Here is a 21402-nt window from a genome sequence, read left to right on the forward strand (position 1 = left end):
ACAAGCAGAGAAGATGAGCTGGTGACCTTGCAAGTTAGAAGTAAACAGTTAGAGTGGACTCCTGGTACATGGTTATGTTTCCTATTAAACCCTCTACTTCACTCTTCTCCCTACACACACACACACACACACACACACACACACACACACACACACACACACACACGGTTTCTCAAAGATGCAAACAGATGTCACCTCTTACTCAGTAGACTCTAGGGACTTCCTATTATGTCCAAATATAAATGTAAGCTTGCTTGTTTGGCATTTACAACTCTTAGATAACTAGCCAAGTCCAATCTTTCCAGCTTCTTTATACATTATTAGTCTCCATAGCCTTAATCACCAAATAGGTGCAGCCTCAGTCAAACTGAGAACTGTTGAAGACTTTAATTATAAAAGGCCAAATAACCATTTATTCCAAGGCCATCTCAATGTCTTGATCTATATCTTGTCTCTGAATCCAGATGGCTAAGGAGGGGAAAGTAAGGCAGATGACATTGCACAGCCCTCCCTCATATAAATCCAATTCACTTGCATATCATGGAGTCACCTTTCTGATGTCATGATCCTTTTCAAGAATGAAGGACAAATAGGGGGCAGATAGGTGGGGCAGTGGATAGAGCACCAGCCCTGAATTCAGGAGGACCCGAGTTCAAATCTGGTCTCAGACACTTAACACTCCTTAGCTGTGTGACCCTGGGCAAGTCACTTAACCCCAGCCTCAAAAAAAAAAAAAAAAAAAAAAAAAAAGAATGAAGGACAAATAAAAATAACAAAAACAACAACTCCATATACTCTATGATTCAACCACAATGTTCCACTTAATATTATACAATATTATACATACATGATGATTTACTTCTCATCTCTGTGCTTTTGCAGCGATCCTCATCTTACACACTCTTATACACACACACACACACACACACACACACACACACACACACACACACATATATACAGAGAGAGAGAGACAGAGACAGAGACAGAGACAGAGACAGAGACTAAGAGAAAGAATTAGAAGGTAGTTGCTATAATTGTACTCAGGGATCTAATGATGGTTATGGCTATGATTTGGTAATTCTTGGAGATATAGAGGTCTGTTAAAAAAGGACTCTGAATCTAAAATACTGATTTTTAATGCACTGTTTCTATGACCTTGAACACATGTTTCAGAACTTGTGTTCCTCTATAAGTCATTCAAATCATATCCTTGTGAAAAGCTTGTTTTTGTAACTTTATTATAAGATCTATCCTGAGTGAGAATCCATCTTCATGAGCTTTTTATTGAGATTAGCCACATTTTGTGATATTACCTAACATGAGAAGATGTCATGTCTAGTGACTCCCACCCTTTTCCACATCTATCTTTTATTCCACTTTTGAGTAGGAAAGAGGGGTTTTGTGAGGAAAGAAGGAAAAATTTTGCTGTAAAAGCATTTGTGATCATTTTCGATGACATCAAAACTATTTTATGTCTAACTAACTGGCCACACTAAACATCATGAAGATAAAACTTTTATATTTTTCCTGAAGGCAGGGATGAGGGGATAGAGGTCACTCATGTAAGAATCTTAACAATTACATGTGGGACTCCTGTATTTGTCATACTGGTATGTTTAGGTATTTCTAACCAAAAATAGTTGAAAATCCTCCAAGAAAAAAATCCGTCTAATCCTCCAAGATGATGACCATAAAATACTATCATGAAAGAGCTATGTACTTCCCAAAAACAACGGCAGCTATAGCAATTGATGTCAACTCTGAAAGATAGTAACAATATCTTAGCAGAGAAGCAGTGGTTAAAGCAGCTGATGGTTCTCACAGATGGAAGAGGAAAGGGGGAAAAAAGGACTGACAGTTTGGAATAAGAATAATATAGACTTTTTGGGATATGATAGCTAAGGGAGAATGAGCTGACTATTGTAGAGGTAGATCCTTGGTAATAAGAGGAAGTCTAAGATCTCCTTAAGACTGCTATAAAAGTATGGTGAGACCAAAAAAAAAAAAAAAAGGCAGCAAAAGACAACTAGATATTTGGAGATAGAGAAACAAAATATATTCTAATAAATCTAAACCCTTTTGCTACAAAAGAATATGCTTTTTTCAAGGTAGATTCCCTTCAGTATGAATATGGAAGACTGTTATTTTTTTTTTCATTCTTTCTTTTTCTTTCTTTCTTTTTTGTTGGGGCAAGAATAGTTTAAAAATTATTCTAGGCATTTGAGGGGTGGAGCCAAGATGGCGGAGAAGACACACGCCACTGTGTAAGCTCCTTTCTTCCCTCACAACCAACTAGATTTAATCAGCCTCAGAAATAGCGCTGGACTGATAGAATCCACAAGGACTGGAAGCACGTCTTACCAGCTGAAGAGAATCTGGAGTCTCTACAGGAAAGGTCAGTTCCCAGGGGAGGAAGAAGAGAGGCCAGTGCAGATGGTGGGGTAGTGGCACACTGCGCCGGTCGCGCTGGGGAGGGCTCTGGGATCAGAGAATCCACTGACATAAAAGAATCTGGCACAGGCTGTTAGCTCTTCTCTGCTTATAAAACAGCAGTTCAGAAGAGAAATATAAGCCACTCTAAAATTTAAAACTAGATTGGATCTTCCCGGATCCCAGGGGTGACTCAGCAGATCTCTGCACTGTGAGTGGGGCCGACATAGGCAACCCAGGCTCTCACCTGTGAGTAGTTAAGAGATTGAAGAGTGGGCGGGGCGGTAACTCATAGTGCCTGGCTCGGCTTGGCTGGAGGAGGTGGAACCGAAGTCCCAGAGAAGCAGTACCTTTGAACTAGGGACCGCGGTTTCTGGCAGACACTTCCAGTTTGAGCACAGGGGCTTTTCATGTCACCTGCTGCAGACATCCACGCCCCACTGGGACGCATAGGCTAGGCTTTTGAGTCGCCTTTACTGTTCAGTCTCAACCTCAGGGAAGCCACTAAAACACAGTGCCCTCAGGGCACAGCAGTGCTGGTCACCTCTGAGGCACTTCCAGGGAGGGAGTGGGGAACTCTCTCCCAGAGCTCTACCTTAGCTCAGGCTCAGGAGCCGCTGCATCCATCCAGTCTGGGAGGAAGCTGGTAAAGAAATAAATAAATAATTTCCTACCCCAGGGACAGACCCCAAAAGATTTTTTAAGTATGAGCAAGAAGCCCCAAAAAACCATAGATTCCTTCTACACAGAGAAAGAGCGGGTATCCAACCCCGAGGAAGTTAACAGCAGAGAGTCAGCAGATAACAACCTAAAGGGGAGCGATTCCTGCCCCCCATCACATAACTCTCTCCTTGAAGAGACTATTAAAAAGTTAAGAGAGTTTGAAGAAAAATGGGGAAAGGAAAGGGAAGCTATGATAGAGAATAACAAAGTCCTGAAATTGCAGGTGGAAAAAATAAAGAATTCACAGGAGATGCAGGGAAACAAAATTAGTGAATTAGAAAAGGTAAAAAAAAATCACAGGAAAATAGGATTTCTGAATTGGAGAAGATAAAAAAGTTCCAAGAAAATAAGATTTCTGAATTTGAAAAAGAAAATAATTCTCAAAAAAAAATTAGGGAAATGGAAAAAAATTCAATAGAGCAAAATAATTCATTTAAAAACGAAATTGGGCATTTAAAAAAGAACTAAAAACTGTGAAAGAAGAAAATAACTCCTTAAAAGTCAGGATGGAACAAATAGAAATGAATGATTCACAGAGAACCCAAGAATCAGTCAAAAAAAAAACAAAAAAAAAATAAGAAGTTGGAGAACAATGTCAAATACTTACTGGGAAAATCTATAGACCTGGAAAATAGATCTAGGAGAGATAATCTGCGGATTATTGGACTTCCCGAAAACTATGACCAAAAAAAGAGACTAGATTCTATTTTACAGGAAATTATCAAAGAGAACTGTCCAGAGATAATAGAAACAGAGGGGAAAGTAGATGTTGAAAGAATTCATCAAACTCCTTCTGAAATAGACCCTAAAAAAAGAACACCAAGGAATATTGTGGCTAAGCTGCAGAATTACCACACAAAGGAGAAAATCCTGCAAGCAGCTAGAAAAAAACAATTTAAATACCAAGGTGCCACAATAAGGGTCACACAAGATCTGGCTGCCTCCACATTAAAAGATAGAAGGGCCTGGAACCTGATATTCCGAAAGGCAAAAGATCAAGGATTGCAATGAAGAATAAACTACCCAGCTAAGTTTAGCATCTTTTTCCATGAAAGAAGATGGTCATTCAATGAAATAGAGGAATTCCATATGTTTCTAAGAAAAAAAAACAGACTTAAACAAAAAATTTGATCTACATTCACAAGACTGAAGAGAAACAGAAAAAGGTACACAGAACTCTTGAGAACTGTAACTCTGTTGTGGGTATATAGAAAGTACGCATGGATAATTTGATTTTACTGATATAAAAGAAAAAAAAAGGAGGGCGTGTAGTAAAGGGAAGGGGGTAGTATCAGAAAAAGGGGAGGGTGTGATAAAAAGAGGGAAACTACATTCCAGGAAGAGGCATAGAAAATACACCTTATCTGAGGGAATTTAGAGAGGGGGAGAATGATTGTGTAAATCTTGCTCTCATCAGAAGAGGCTCAAAGAGTAAATAATTGTCATATTTGTTTTTCAGAGAATTCTCTCTTACCTCATTAAAAGGGGGGAGAGGAAAAGGGAAAAGGAAAAGGAGAATAAGGGAAGGGACATGGAGGGAGGGGGGAGGGATACTAAAAAAAGGGAGGGCTGTGCGTCACAAGGGGGGGTCTATAAATTAAATATTGGGGAAGGGGTCCAGGGGGGTCAAGGGAAAAAGCATAATCTGGGGATAATTTGATGGCAGGAAATACAGAATTAGTAATTTTAACTGTAAATATGAATGGGATGAACGCTCCCATCAAATGGAGATTTGTTTGATTACAAAAAAGATAGTTTGATTACATCAAAAAGACTTCAGAAAATCATCCCCAGGATAATACACTATGATCGAGTAGGATTCATACCAGGAATGCAGGGCTGGTTTAATATTAGGAAAACTATTAGTATAATTGACCATATTAATAATCAAATGAATAAAAACCATATGATCATCTCAATAGATGCAGAAAAAAGCATTTGACAAAATCCAACATTCATTCCTACTAAAAACTCTTGACAGTATAGGAACAAATGGATTATTCCTTAGAATAATCAGGAGCATATATTTAAGACCGTCAGTAAGCATAATATGCAATAGAAATAAACTGCAACCTTTCCCAGTAAGATCAGGAGTGAAACAAGGTTGCCCACTATCACCATTACTATTCAATATAGTACTAGAAACACTAGCCTCGGCAATAAGAGCCTAGAAAGAGATTCAAGGAATTAGAGTAGGAAATGAGGAAATCAAACTATCACTCTTTGCAGATGACATGATGGTATACTTAGAGAACCCCAAAGACTCTACTAAAAAGCTATTAGAAATAATTCAGAATTTTAGCAAAGTGGCAGGATACAAAATAAATCCACCTAAATCCTCAGCATTCTTATATATCACAAACAAAATGCAACAGCAAGAGATACAAAGAGAAATTCCATTCCAAACAAATGTTGAGAGTATAAAGTATTTGGGAATCCTTCTACCAAAGAATAGTCAGGAATTATATGAGAAAAATTACAAAACACTTGCCACAAAAATAAAGTCAGATTTAAATAATTGGAAAGACATTCAGTGCTCTTGGATAGGCCGAGCGAATATAATAAAGATGACAATACTCCCCAAACTAATCTATTTATTTAGTGGTATACCAATCAGACTCCCAAGAAACTATTTTAATGACCTAGAAAAAATAACAACAAAATTCATATGGAAAAATAAAAGGTTGAGAATTGCAAGGGAACTAATGAAAAAAAACTCAGAGGAAGGTGGTCTAAGTGTACCTGATCTAAAGCTATATTATATAGTAGCAGTCACCAAAACCATTTGGTACTGGCTAAGAAATAGAACGGTAGATCAGTGGAACAGATTAGATACAAAGGACAAAAAAGGGTACATCTATAGCAATCTAATCTTTGACAAACCCATAGATACCAACATTAGGGACAAAAATTCATTATTTGGAAGAAACTGTTGGGAAAACTGGAAATTAGTATGGCAGAAATTAGATATGGACCCACACTTAACACCATATACCAAGATAAGATCAAAATGGGTCCATGATTTAGGCATAAAGAATGAGATCATAAATAGATTAGAGGAACAGAGAGTAGTCTACCTCTCAGACCTGTGGAGGAGGAAGGAATTTATGACTAGAGGAGAACTAGAGATCATTATTGATCACAAAATAGAAGATTTTGATTACATCAAACTAAAAAGTTTCTGTACAAACAATACTAATGCAAACAAGATTAGAAGGGAAGTAACAAATTGGGAAAATATTTTTAAAAGGAAAGGTTCTGACAAAGGTCTCATTTCCAAAATATATAGAGAACTGACCCTGATTTATAGGAAACTAAACCATTCTCCTATTGATAAATGGTCAAGGGATATGAACAGACAATTCTCAGATGATGAAATTGAAACTATTTCCACTCATATGAAAGAGTGTTCCAAATCACTACTGATCAGAGAAATGCAAATTAAGACAACTCTGAGATATCACTACACACCTGTCAGATTGGCTAAAATGACAGGAACAAATAATGATGAATGTTGGAGGGGATGTGGGAAAACTGGGACACTGATACATTGTTGGTGGAGTTGTGAAAGAATCCAGCCATTCTGGAGAGCAATTTGGAACTATGCCCAAAAAGTTGTCAAACTGTGTATACCCTTTGACCCAGCATTGCTGTTATTGGGATTATATCCCAAAGAAATACTAAAGAGTGGAAAGGGACCTGTATGTGCCAACATGTTTGTGGCAGCTCTTTTTTTTTGTAGCTAGAAACTGGAAGTTGAATGGATGTCCATCAATTGGAGAATGGTTGGGTAAATTGTGGTATATGAAGGTTATGGAATATTATTGCTCTGTAAGAAATGACAAGCAGGAGGAATACAGAGAGGCTTGGAGAGACTAAAATCAACTGTTGCTGAGTGAAATGAGCAGAACTAGGAGATCATTATACACTTCAACAACAATACTGTATGAAGATGTATTCTGATGGAAGTGGAAATCTTCAACATAAAGAAGATCCAACTCACTTCCAGTTGATCAATGATGGACAGAAATAACTATACCCAGAGAAGGAACACTGGGAGGCGAATGTAAGTTGTTAGCACTACTGTCTATCTACCCAGGTTACTTATACCTTCAGAAGCTAGTAATTAATGTGCAACAAGAAAATGGTATTTGCACACATATATTGTATCTAGGTTATATTGTAACACATGTAAAATGTATGGGATTGCCTGCCATCGGGGGGAGGGAGTGGAGGGAGGGAGGAGATAATTTGGAAAAATGAATAAAAAAAATTATTCTATTAATTTTTACTTGTGATGAATTGTGTTATTCTGAGCCAAATAAGGCTTTGTTTGATTTCATTACAGACATTTCACCAGATGGGAGCAGAAGCCATATTTGCAAAATAACATATGCAACACCCCTGTCACCCCACAAAAAATAACAAAGCAAAACAAAACAAAAAACTTCTTCACTGAAACTGAAGATGCTAGGGATTTTTGAGTCAAATGGATCCAGGCTACTTTCACTTCCTTTTAGCTTTCACAAGTAGGAATATGCAGAGGGAGGGAGGGTAGAGCTTAGGAGATGTCCAGTGCTCCTACCTAAGGATTTTTCTTAATGAAATATTTTCTTTTTCCAATCAGGAAAAAAACCAAAAAAACACCTATTTATGTTGTTGTTGTTGTTGTTGTTGTTTAGTTATCAGCATCACATTTCAGGGGGGACTTTGACAACTTGAGTGTACCTACCAGACAATGAATAGGGGGAAAAACATGTAGGAGGACTTCTTGAACAAAACATGAGATTTTTAACTCAGAAAAAAAAAAAATGAAAAACAAGATTTGGGCATAGGGGCAATTTTTCTCTCAACCATTTATATGGATTTTGTGTGAAGTAGGGAGTAAACTTTTATTTTATTTTTTTCAATAACTACACAACCCATTAATTAAGACTAATAAGTGGCATTTTCATGGAAGTAGATTATTGTTTCAATAAAAAAGTAAGCTTCCTTAACTATTAGAGCTGCTCAGAAATAAACTGTGGATTTCCTGCCATTGGACATGTTCTAGCAGGGTCTGGATGATCATTTAGGGATATCCCAGGAGAACTTTAATGCCTTGGAAAGGTATTACATTAGATGGCTTCTGGAGCCTTTTTTGGATTTGAGATTCAGACCAATTTCTATCATCACTGGAGATTGAGATGTGGCACACTAAGAAAAAAAAAAAAAAAAAAAAAAAACAGGCCATTATATTCCCTGAGTTCTTCTGAGTTGTGTTTCTGAGGAAAGTTATAAAAATGTATTTTCACAGAAGGTACAGAGGAAGTTACAGACACAACTGTGAAACCAAATTAGTTTTAAATCCATTTATCAAAGAACCTTCAGTTCTTGTTTTCAGGCAGGTGAAAAAATAATAAATACTGGGGAAAGAAAGTTAATCTGTATTCAGAGAATTTTATTAAATAAAAAGAAGGAAAAACACAATACTGCAGGACCTGTTAGCTCTTGCCAACTCCTGTTTATGGTGGCAGTTAATTTTCTGGTGTTCCATTAGGAACATATTGAAAAATGACTGAGAAGAATTTTGTACCACATTTTCCAAATGAAAATGCTGAGATTTAAGGGGGAATGGAATTTTGAAGTCAAAGGTAAAGAGTGAATGTTGCCAGTACAGTCTATTGGAGATGCTCTCATGTCTTTCTTTACAAATACAGCTAATGGAGGAAATGTTTCTGCTTTTCATACCAGATTGAGGAATAAGGGATGATCTACCTTGAGAAAGAGAATATTTAAAGTGGTATAGGTAAAGGCTCTCCAATTAAATCAGCACTGATTGCACTATTCTATTTGAAATTATAGGAATGCAGATTTCGGATAATTTTTTTTAATATTTTTTAAATTAATTTTATAATTATAACTTTTTTTTTTACAACATTATCCCTTGTACGCCCTTCTATTTTTTCCCTCCTTTCCTCCACCCCCTCCCCTAGATGGCAGGCATTCCCATACATATTAAATATGTTATACTATATCCTAGGTACAACATATATGTGCAGAACCGAATTTTGTTGTTGTTGTTGTTGTTGTTGGAAAGGAAGAATTGGATTCGGAAGATAAAAAATAACCTGAAGAGAAAAACAAAAAATGCTAACAGTTTGCACTCATTTCCCAGTGTTCCTTTTCTGCGTTTAGCTGATTCTGTCCATCACTGATAAATTGGAATTGGATTAGCTCTTCTCTATGCTGAAGATATCCACTTCCATCAGAATACATCTCATACAGTGTCATTGCTAAAGAGTATAATGATCTCCTGGTCTTGCTCATTTAACTAAGCATCAGTTGATGTAATTCTCTCCAAGCCTCTCTGTATTCATCCTATTGGTCATTTCTTACAGAACAATAATATTCCATAACATTAATATACCATAATTTACAAAACCATTCTCCAATTGATGGGCATCCGTACATTTTCCAGTTTCTAGCCACTACAAAAAAGGGCTGCCACAAACATTTTGGCACATACAGGTCCCTTTCCCTTCTTTAGTATTTCCTTGGGATATAAGCCCAGTAGTAGCACGGCTGGGTCAAAGGGAATGCACAGTTTGATAACTTTTTGGGCATAATTCCAGATTGCTCTCCAGAATGGTTGGATTCTTTCAAAACTCCACCAACAATGCATTAGTGTCCCAGTTTTCCCACATCCCCCCCAACATTAATCATTATTTCTTCTTGTCATCTTAGCCAATCTGACAGGTGTGTAGTGGTATCTCAGAGTTGTCTTAATTTGCATTTCTCTGATCAATAGTGATTTGGAACATTCTTTCCTATGAGTGGAAATAGTTTCAATTGGAGCATGGCTTGATTTCTTATAAATTAAAGTCAATTCTCTGTACATTTTGGAAATGAGGCCTTTATCAGAACTTTTCATTGTAAAAATGTTTTCCCAATTTGTTACTTCCCTTCTAAAATTGTTTGCATTAGTTTTATTTGTGCAAAAGTTTTTAATTTGATGTAATCAAAATTTTCTATTTTGTGATCAATAATGATCTTTAGTTCTCCTTTGGACATAAATCCCTTCCTTCTCCACAAGTCTGAGAGGTAAACTATCCTATGTTCCTGTAATTTATTTATGATCTTGTTCTTTATGCCTAAATCTTGGACCCATTTTGATCTTATCTTAGTATGTGGTGTTAAATGGGGTCCATGCCTAATTTCTGCCATACTAATTTCCAATTTTCCCAGCAATTTTTGTCAAATAATGAATTCTTATCCCAGAAGTTGGGATCTTTGGGTTTGTCAAACATGAGATTGCTATTTTTATTCACTATCTTGGCCTATGAATCTAACCTATTCCACTGATCAATTAGTCTATTTCTTAGCCAATACCAGATGGTTTTGCTGACTGCTGCTTTATAATATAGTTCTAGATCAGATACAGCTAGACCACCTTCATTTGATTTTTTTTTTTTCATTACTTCCCTTGAAATTCTCAACCTTTTGTTCTTCCATATGAATTTTTTTGGTAATTTTTTCTAGGTCATTAAAATAGTTTCTTGGGAGTCTTATTGGTATAGCACTAAATAAATAGATTAGTTTAGGGAGTATTGTCATCTTAATTATATTCTCTTGGCCAATCCAAGAGCACTTAATGTCTTTCCAATTATTTAAATCTGACTTTATTTTTGTGGCAAGTGTTTGTAATTTTGCTCATATAATTCCTGACTTTCCTTTGGTAGATATATTCCCAAATATTTTATACTATCCGCCATTATTTTGAATGGAATTTCTCTTTGTATCTCTTGCTGTTGGATTGTGTTGGTAATGTATAAAAATGCTGAGGATTTATGTGGATTTATTTTGTCTCCTGCAACTTTGCTGAAGTTGTGTATTATTTCTAATAGCTTTTTAGCAGAGTATTTGGGGTTCTCTAAGTATACCATCATGTCATCTGCAAAGAGTGATAGTATGATTTCTTCATTACCTACTCTAATTCCTTGAATCTCTTTCTTGGCTCTTATTGCCTAGGCTAACATTTCTAGTACAATGTTGAATAGTAATGGTAATAGTGGGTGACCTTGTTTCACTCCTGATCTTACTGGGAAAGGTTCTAGTTTATTGCCATTGCATATGATGTTTACTGACAGTTTTAAATATATGTTCCTTATTATTTTAAGGAATAGTCCATTTATTCCTATACTCTCAAGCATTTTTAGTAGGAATGGATGTTGGATTTTATCAAGTGCTTTTTCTGCATCTATTGAGATGATCATATGGTTTTGTTAATTTGGTTATTGATATAGTCAATTATGCTAATAATTTTCCTAATATTGGACCAGCCCTGAATTCCTGGTATAAATCCCACTTGGTCATAATGTATTATCCTGGGGATGTTTTTCTGTAGTCTTTTTGCTAATATTTTATTTAAGATTTTAGCATCAATATTCAATAGGGAGATTGGTCTATATTTTTCTTTCTCAGTTTTCAGCCTACCTGGTTTGGGTATCAGTACCATGTCTGTGTCATAGAAGGAATTTGGTAGGACTCCTTCAATCCCTATTTTTTCAAATAGTTTACATATCATTGGAGTTAGTTGTTCTTTAAATGTTTGGTAGAATTCACATGTAAATCCATCTGGTCCTGGGGATTATTTCTTAGGGAGTTGGTTAATAGCTTGTTCTATTTCTTTTTCAAAAATGGGACTATTTAGACTACTTACTTCTTCCTCTGTTATTCTGGGCAAGCTATATTTTTGAAGGTATTCTTCAATTTCATTTAAGTTATCGAATTTATTGGCATAAAGTTGAGCAAATTAGCTACTAACAATTGTTCTAATTTCCTCTTCATTAGTAATGAGTTCTCCCTTTTCATTTTCAAGACTAACAATTTACTTTTCCTCTTTCTTTTTTTTAAATCAGATTTATTAAGGGTTTGTCTATTTTGTTGGTTTTTTCATAGAACGAACTCTTAGTTATGTTAATTAATTCTTTTTTTTTTTCAATTTTATTCATCTCACCTTTTATTTTTAGAATTTCAAGTTTCATGTTTGTCTGGGGGTTTTTAATTTGTTCCTTTTTCTAGCAATTTTAGTTGTAAGCCCAATTCATTGACCCTCTCTTTCTCTATTTTATGCAAGTAGGCCTGTAGAGATATAAAATTTCCCCTTATTACTGCTTTGGCTGCATCCCACACAATTTGGTATGATGTCTCATTATTGTCATTTTCTTGGGATGAAATTATTAATTATGTCTATGATTTGGTGTTTTACCCAATCATTCTTTAGTTTAAGATTATTTAGTTTCCAATTATTTTTTGGTCTCTTTTCCCCTGGCTTTTTATTAAATGTAATTTTAATTGCATTGTGGTCTGAAAAGGAAGCATTTACTTTTTCTGCCTTACTGCATTTGATTTTGAAGTTTTTATGCCCTAGTATATGATCAATTTTTGTATAGGTTCCATGAACTGCTTAGAAGAAAGTATACTCCTTTCTGTCTCCATTTAGCTTTCGCCAAAGATCTATCATATCAAACTTTTCCAGCATTCTATTTACCTCTTTGACTTCTTTCTTATTTATTTTGTGGTTTGATTTATCTAATTCTGAGAGTGTAAGGTTGAGATCTCCCAGTATTATAGTTTTGCTGTCTATTTCTTTTTGCAGCTCTCCTAATTTCTCTTTTAAGAATTTAGATGTTGTACCACTTGGTGTGTATATGTTTAATATTGATACTGTTTCATTATTGATGCTACCCTTTAGCAGGATATAATATCCTTCCTTATCTCTTTTAATTAGATCAATTTTTGTTTTTGCTTGATCTGAGATGAGGATGGCTACCCCTGCTTTTTTGGCTTCACCTGAAGCATAGTAGATTCTGCTCCATCCTTTTACTTTTATTTTGAATGTATCATCCTGTTTCAGATGTGTTTCCTGTAAACAATATATAGTAGGATTCAGGCTTTTAATCCTGTCTGCTAACTGCTTCTTCTTCTTTTTTTTTTTTTTTTTTTTTTAGGCTGGGGTTAAGTGACTTGCCCAAGGTCACACAGCTAGGAAGTGTTAAGTGTCTGAGATGAGATTTGCACTCGGGTCCTCCTGAATTCAAGGCTGGTGCTCTATCCACTGTGCCACCTAGCTGCCCCTTAACTGCTTCTTCTTTATGAGGGAGTTTACCCCATTCACATTTATGGTTAGAAGAATGAATTCTATATTGCTTGCCATCCTGTTAACCCCTGCTTATGCTTTTCTTCTTTCCTTCCCTCTTACCCCTCTACCCAGTATTAAACTTGTGAACACCACTTGCTTTTCACAGCCCTCCCTTTTTAGTGTCCCTCCCCCATCTTAAAATTCCTCTTTCTATTTTACCCTTTTTTCTCACAATTTCTGTATTGCCTTCCCCTTAGCTTACTTCTTCCCTCTCATTTTTCAATGAAGTGGAAGAAGTTTCACCATAAATCGAATATCTCTATTGATACACACTATGTTCATCCCCCTCCTTTCTTTCTCTCAGATACAATAGGTTACCTTTGCCTCTTCATGAGATGTAGTACCACCACTTTACACTTTTTTATGATATAATTTCCTATCCATCTCTAATTTCTAGGACAAATTATACCTGTGTTCTTTACATATCTTTATGGCAGAAATATAGTTCTCAAGATTTCTTTTTACCTTTTTAGAAATCTCTTGAGTTCTGTATTTGAAGATCAAATATTTTTTTGTAGGTCTGGTTTTTTCATCAAGAATAGATGGAATTCATTTATTTTATTAAATGTCCATCTTCTTCCCTAGAAAACGATGCTCATTTTTGCTGGGTAAGTTATTCTTGGCTGCATACCAAGTTCTTTAGCCTTTTGAAATATCATGTTCCAGGCCCTTTGTTCTTTTAATGTGGACGCTGCTAGATGCTGGGTTATCCTTATTGTGGATCCTCCATATCTGAATTGCTTTTTTCTAGCAGCTTCCAATATATTTTCCTTTGTCTGATGGTTCTTGAACTTGGCCAATATATTTTTTGGTGTTTTGATTTTAGGGTCCCTTTCAGTAGGTGATAAATGAATTTTTCCAATGTCTATTTTACCCTCTGTTTCCAAAATGTCTGGGCAGTTCTCTTTGATAATTTCCTAGAAAATAGTGAACAGGCTCTTTTTTTCCTCACATTTTTCAGGGAGTCCGATTATTCTCAAATTGTCTTTCCTGGATCTGTTTTCCAGGTCTGTTATCTTTCTGATAAGGTACTTGACATTCTTTTCAATTATTTCAAATTTTCTGGTTTTGCTTGACTACTTCTTTATTTCTCCTTGAGTCATTCATTTCTACTTGTTTGAATCTAATTTTTAATGATGTATTTTCTTCACTAACTTTTTAAATATCTTTTTGTAATTGTCCAATTGAGTTTTTCTTCTATTCAATTTTTTTCCATTTCATCCATTTTATTTTTTAGAGAGCTCTTTTCTTTTTCCAGCTCACTAATTCTGTTTTCCTTGGAGTTGTTTGCCTTTTCTAATTTACTAATTTCATTTCTCAATGATTTGATCTCTTTATCCACTCTGGATAACTTCTCCAGGCTCTCTTGCCAAGCTTCCCTTTCCTTTTCCCATTTCTCTTCTAGCTCTCTTGTGAGGGCCTTTTTGATTTCCTCTATGAGAGTCTTGTGTATTGAGGAGCAGGCCATATCCCCCTTAGGGGATTCCTCTGGGGACAATCTGGTTTTAGTCTCCTCAGTATTTGAAGTCTGCTCTCTCTCCATACAGATGCTGTCAATGGTTAGACCCCTTTTGAATTTTTTGTTCATTTTGTCAGAGCAGGACTCAAAGAAAACAAATTGACAAGAGAAACAATTGGTTTGTTTCTGGGGGGTTGGGGCTGGATTCTGTTACAGGGCTTCCTCTACAGACTGAGGGAGACAGCAGCAAGGCACTATCAGGACAGAGATGGCTGTGCTGCGTCTGTGCTCTGAGGCTCTGAGAAAGTGCTGAGTCACTCTGGGTGGGAGTGGGAGTGGCTGGTCTGAGAGATACTAGTTTTCCAGGGTTTTATTCTTCACCTCCAGTGTTTACACCTTCTCTGCTGCTCCTGGCTTGCTGTCAAGATGGAACATCCACACTGGGGTAAAAGTCTTTTCTCAGAAACAACAGAGATAATACCCCTCCCCCCTCAGGTCTAGGTTGTGTGAGCTGTCTGTCTGGTTCTGGCTGTCTGCCCTCAGTCTGTGCCCAGTCTGTTCTACCCTCCCCTGAGCAAACACAGACCTTCTCTGGTGAATTTCAAGGATGTCTTCTGTTGGTGATTATTTGTGGGTTTCTTTTCCGGTCAAGCATTAACTCCAAGGCTTGTCATGAAGTAAGTCCTGAGAGAAAACAGGGAGCTCAAGCAGCTGTCTGCCTCCACGCCGCCGTCTTGGTTGGAAGTCAAGATTTGGGATAAATTTAAGAAAGAATATAATAATGACAGTCACATTATGTTACAGTGGAAAGAAAACTAGGCTTGGAGGTTATGGAGACTTGAATTCACATCCTGCCTAATACTTTTTGCAATAATGGTTAATTAATTGATTTCTAAGCACTCCATATTCCTTATATTTAAAACAATAATAAGCCTATAGTAATTGACTAATTAGGTTGTTGTGAAGATGGTATATATAAAGCTCTTAGCAGATCTTCCCATATCCTAGAATCAGGAAGACCTGAGTTCTAATATGATCTTGAACCCCTATTCTCTATGTGACCCTGGTTGAGTTAATTAACCTCTGTTTGCATCAGTTTCCTCAGCTATAAGTTAAGGACAAAAGTAGCATCCAGCACACAGGGTAGTTGTGAGGAAAATGAGATAATATTTAAAAAGATTTCAGAATACCTAGTGCAAAATATGTGCTATATAAATGCAAAATGTAAACAAAATAAATACAAAGTAATTTAAAGAGGAAGGAGCCAATAAGAACTAGGAATTCTGAGCATTCCTTTTCCACCTTCCCACCCCTCTCCTGGTTTATGACAAAAGAAAAGAGGAAAGGGAATAGTGTGATTCTGGCAATAGGTGACCTGTCCTTGCCCTGTGTCCAAAACTATAACTTGCCAAGCACTGACTGTGGCTAATTTTCATAATTTTCATAAGCTCTGTGGAAGTTAATAAAATTACAACCTAATTTTACAACCTTTTTTATCTGAGCAGGCTGTGATTTGCATAAGGTGTCTTTTTTTTCAAGAAGAGGTGAGCAAGTGCACATTTCTATTGCAGAATTCCTGATAGTTATTCTGGGCTCAATTGTGCAGAAATTTTGCTTTCGAAGGAAAAAGTAGGAGAACTAGGAATGAGATACATTGATCCCCAAGGAAAATAGTCATTTGTATCTATAATAATAAATATTCCCCAACCTAAAAGATACTCCCAGAAATAGAATCTTATTCAGTTTGTTTTCTAAGGAGCTTGACCTATGCCTAGACCTTAAACATATGACTCCTAAGGTTATTTGACTTGGCTAGTTATGTGTTGGTAACAAAAATGTCATATGATTGTAATTTTGACCTCAGAAAACAAATATCTCTCTACTTTTTTGAAGACAGTCTATTGACTATAGGGGAAAATATTGAATGAATTACAAGATTTATACAGTATGTAAATATTTTAGTTTGTTTTTCTTTGTTACAAGAGAAAGTTTAAAGCTTGAGAAATGATTAAAGAAAATACAAAAGTAAAAAAACAAACAAACAAAAAAAAAAAAAACATTGGTTGTATTTTGGGACATAATGAAACTATTTATAGTGAATAATCCTGAAATTCCTGGCATTGAATCAGTTTTAATGGGAAAACATGGTGTATATATAGGAAAGAACTTTGGAAGAGAAATCAAAGATTCTAGGTGAAAAGCCCATCCCCTTTACTTTTCTCTGTGATCTTGGATATGTGATTTCCCCTTTCTTTTTGTCAGTTTCTTCATATTTAAAATGAAATAATTAGACTAGATTTTTTCATGTTTCTTCTAGAACTAAAATTTGATGGTTCTATTTTAGTCCCATATATATTGCAAGACATTTTGAAAGGTTCATTGATCCCAGCTGATCAAGGTCATTTAGGGTGAGGATCAAACACTAATTCATAAGTACAACATAAGAGAATAGGGGCAATGAAAGATGAATACAAAAGAAAGGTAGGAACTTTTTTTTAAGGACTATGGCAAAATTATTTTAGAAAGAGACACTTTAAGCAATGCCTTTATTTCGTACCTTCTAAGTTTTTTTTTTTTGTTTTTTTTTTTTTTTTTGTTTTTAATGTGTACCTTTGGTTGTTGAACGTCTATTAGTGAAGTTTTACTGTATATTATATGTTGGGCTGGTAAGCTGGAAGGCAGAATTGTCAGTCACATCACTCCCCTTTTTTGGTCAATATAACTTTTCTTTATAGCTAAATCCATCAAGTCTTAGAGGAGTGGAGTTGTTTTGTTGTTTTGTTTTGTTTTCATTTTTATTTATTTTAGACTTCTTCATAGATAACAATGGAGGTTTGCCTTAATGTCTGTCTAGGAAGTTAAACTTTTGCTGACTTGTTTTCTCAGAGAAATTCCAGTGAATGTATTTGTTCTCCACTAGTAAGATGTAAAAATGAGTCAATAACTCTATCCTTAAACTCTGATCCTTTAATAGAAATCATGCTGTAAAAAATCAATTTAAAATATTTCTCTTTCACATTTTTCTGAATCATTTGCCTTAATGCTGTATTTATTATTAAAGCATATAGTTTATCAAGATAGTAAATCAACAGCTTTGTTACATTCATTTTCTTAAAATAAAACAAAAGTACAGATGTGTGAAAAAAATTTTGAGAAATGGCAATTGATGCCTCCTAAATCCTGTGAAAACATTCATCTTAAGAGCTGTTCATTTCTTCCCACCCCTTCATGAGAGAAAGGTAAAGGGGAAAGGAGAAAATAAGAACAAATGGCTTTAATCTATACTAGGAAGAATTTACTGCCATTCAGAATCCTATATGACATAAGTACCATGATATGGTGCTTCAGATTTGGTGTCTCTCAGCCCCATTTGGCATTGTTTTAGTTGGTTTTTATGTAGTCAGCAGCTTTTGATTAACCCACGTCCTTCTTCTTGCTTTTACAAATCCATAAATGGAAGAATATTCCTCTGCCTGCCACAGATTCGAGACAATTCTCTTTTATAGATTTGAAGAGAATGTTGAGGAATTTTTGACCAACCAGAAAGCACCCACTTCTAAAGTCCTTAAATATTCGATAATTTTTCAGTCATGATCAACTCTTCATGATCCAATTTGTTTTTTTTCTTGTCAAAGGTATTTTTCCATTTCTTTCTCATACATTTTACAGATGAGGAAACTGATGCAAACAATATTAAGTGACTTGCCCAGAATTACACAGCTAGTAAGTATCTGAGGCTTGATTAGTTTTCCTGTCCAGACCTAACACTCTAGCCACTGTAATATCTAGCAATTCCTAGGATCTTCATGCCCTTGGAAATAATTGAGAGGGAAAAATATTATGTCTGTAATAGAATTACATAAGCTAATTACTTTGTAAAATGGAAAGTATTATAAAACTATGTTTTTTATGCTTTTCTTGTTGCTGCTTCTTTGTTTTAATGTAAAAATCTGCAACTATAATAATATATATATTTTAATTTGACTACAGTAAGTTTTTTTTTCTTTTCACCTAAGCAGTAGTTTCCTAACTTCCTAGTATAGCACCTGATATATAATAAAAACCACCACAACAAGAAGCATCAATGCCAGACACTGAAGAAAGGTACAAATATCCCTCTGTGAGAAGTTCACAATCTAACAGAGGATACAGCATGTATGCAAAGAAATATGTACATACTAGATAGAAATTATACAGAAGGTCAATTGGAAGTAATCTAAGAAGGAATCTACTATTTATAAAGGATTCTATGACTTAGACAAGATGGTATAGGACCTTTGCCCCTTCTCTGGTCTTCAAGGATTCATATGTTAATTGAACTTAGAAAATGTGACAACTTTATTGATTGGGGATGGAGGAGAAATAAGAAAAGAACAACCTAGAATAACTTTCCTTTACATATTGAAATTGCATCACTACTTTAATGATGTTTGACTGTAACAATAGCCATCATCTCCTGCTTTGTCTGGGATCCTATCTACAAATGCAAGTTGGTCAGTAAATGATTCATGCCATATTAAATTCTATTTCTGTTTCCCTATGCTGCCTCTCCACATTTTCTTGACACTTCAATTCATTAGTCAGACAGAGTGGGAACATGTGAGCGAAAAGCTTTTGTTCAATAACACAAGATCTCATTGCCGACAAACCCCAGTGATTCACCTCTCCTGGCAGAAGGTTGTCACACTTCAACTCCTTTTCTAATAACGGGCTGAAGTCTCCTACCCAAATCTGTTCTTGACAAGTCAGGCATAGTTGATTAATGAGCTCATGTCCCTCCCCCAAACCTTTGAGTAAATGTGGTACAGCTCAAACTGAAGAGATGTTGATTAAGATGATGTTGGACAATTAATTATGCACCATAAGAACCTTTAACCTTAGAAAGCCCTATCTTCTTTAATCAGTTGAGACTAAAAATTATCAGATAATTGCATTCTTATGTTCTAATCAAGCCGTGGGCAGAGGAAAAAGATGTTGAAGCAAGAATTAGAGCAATGAGTTCTACTTTTTTTTTTCTTTTTTGGTCCAATTGAGGGCTTAAATAGGATCATAATTTTATTTTTTTTTTGTCTTAATATTGGAGTTTTCTTTAAGTGAAGATTTTATGACAAACAATAGCGGGCTTGGCTATAGCATAATGGATATATGCACAAAAAATATCAGTTAACGATATTGCAGATGCTGATGAGAGTTTAAAAAATGAAGTGTGGAAAGCCATCAAAGATTCCACACAGAGAGGCTTGTGGAGTGGATTTCATTGAAATATATACATACATAATACACACACACATATATATACGTATGTGTATCAATAGAAATATTTATTTAAATGTATAATGTATATATACCCATATGTGTGTATAGACATGTATACATATGGATATGCACATATACAATGGAATAAATATATACATTTATAAACACATGTATACAATATGGTAATATATACATATATACACATATCAATATACACATATATGAATATATAATTATATACATATACTGTGTACACACATATATGATATAGAAATCATTGAGATGAGTAAACTTCATCCTCAAAGAGAATTAAATGACATCACTGTATTAGAGTCTAGTATAGTGTGTCTAATTGTGACCAAATGAGTTCAAAACAATATTTAAGTTTAGGCGCAAACAGTCTGTTTGAACATTTGGGATGGACTCTAACTTTGGGCATCTTCTAAGCTAATTCTGTTTTGCTCAGAGAGCTCATAGATCACAGCACCTTCTCTCAGGAGGGCACTCTGTGCTGGGTAGTCCTATGCCAGTGTTTCCCGTGTCACAATCAATTCCATAAAGTTTAAGAGAGACCTTGAGAATGTCCTTTGCTTTTTGTCACCATCTTGTGAGTGCTTGCCCTATATGAGTTCTCCATAAAATTGCCTTTGATAAGCATATGTTTGGCATTTGAACAATGCAGCCAACCTATTGTGAGGTGATATGGGTAGTAAGTGACAAAGATAAGGCTAAAACCCATAATTTATCACTTCAAATCCAGTGTATTTTTACTGTACATATTACCTCTTAAAGCCCTAAGAGTCATGCATGTGACAGTGAAATGCAAAAGTCATTACATTAAATATCAGTGTACAAAACAAAGGGAGTTTTAAGAATACAGGAAGTCTGAGGTAGAAGGGATCTTAGAGATAATTTAGATCAGATACATTTTCTTTATGGATAGTATGTTTGTTATTTTTGTATTACCTTCATTTTAAAATATGTCTCTCATACCTTCCCTCTAACAAAGAAGAAAAATGGATGGGGAGGATGGGTACAATCCCCCAAGATGCATAATATTCTAGTCCCATGCCTTTATACCAGTCTCTGTAAAAAGAAAAGGAAAATATGTTTTTTCATCTTTTCTTCAGGACTTGTTCCTTCTTTTTTGAGAGAGATAAAGTAATTTGACAATAGTCACATAGGAAAAAGTAGCAAAGTCAAGAATCAAAGGCAGATTCCTTGCTGATACTATCTTTTCTACTATAAGGTATTGACCTGATTTTGACAAGAATGTCCAGTCTGGCGTTTAAGTTGTTAAAAGTCGAAGAGAATTTCTTTAAACTATTCCAGAATTGTGTAGGAACAG

This window comes from Sminthopsis crassicaudata, chromosome 1, assembly GCF_048593235.1.
Source record: "Sminthopsis crassicaudata isolate SCR6 chromosome 1, ASM4859323v1, whole genome shotgun sequence".
Lineage (NCBI taxonomy): Eukaryota > Metazoa > Chordata > Mammalia > Dasyuromorphia > Dasyuridae > Sminthopsis > Sminthopsis crassicaudata.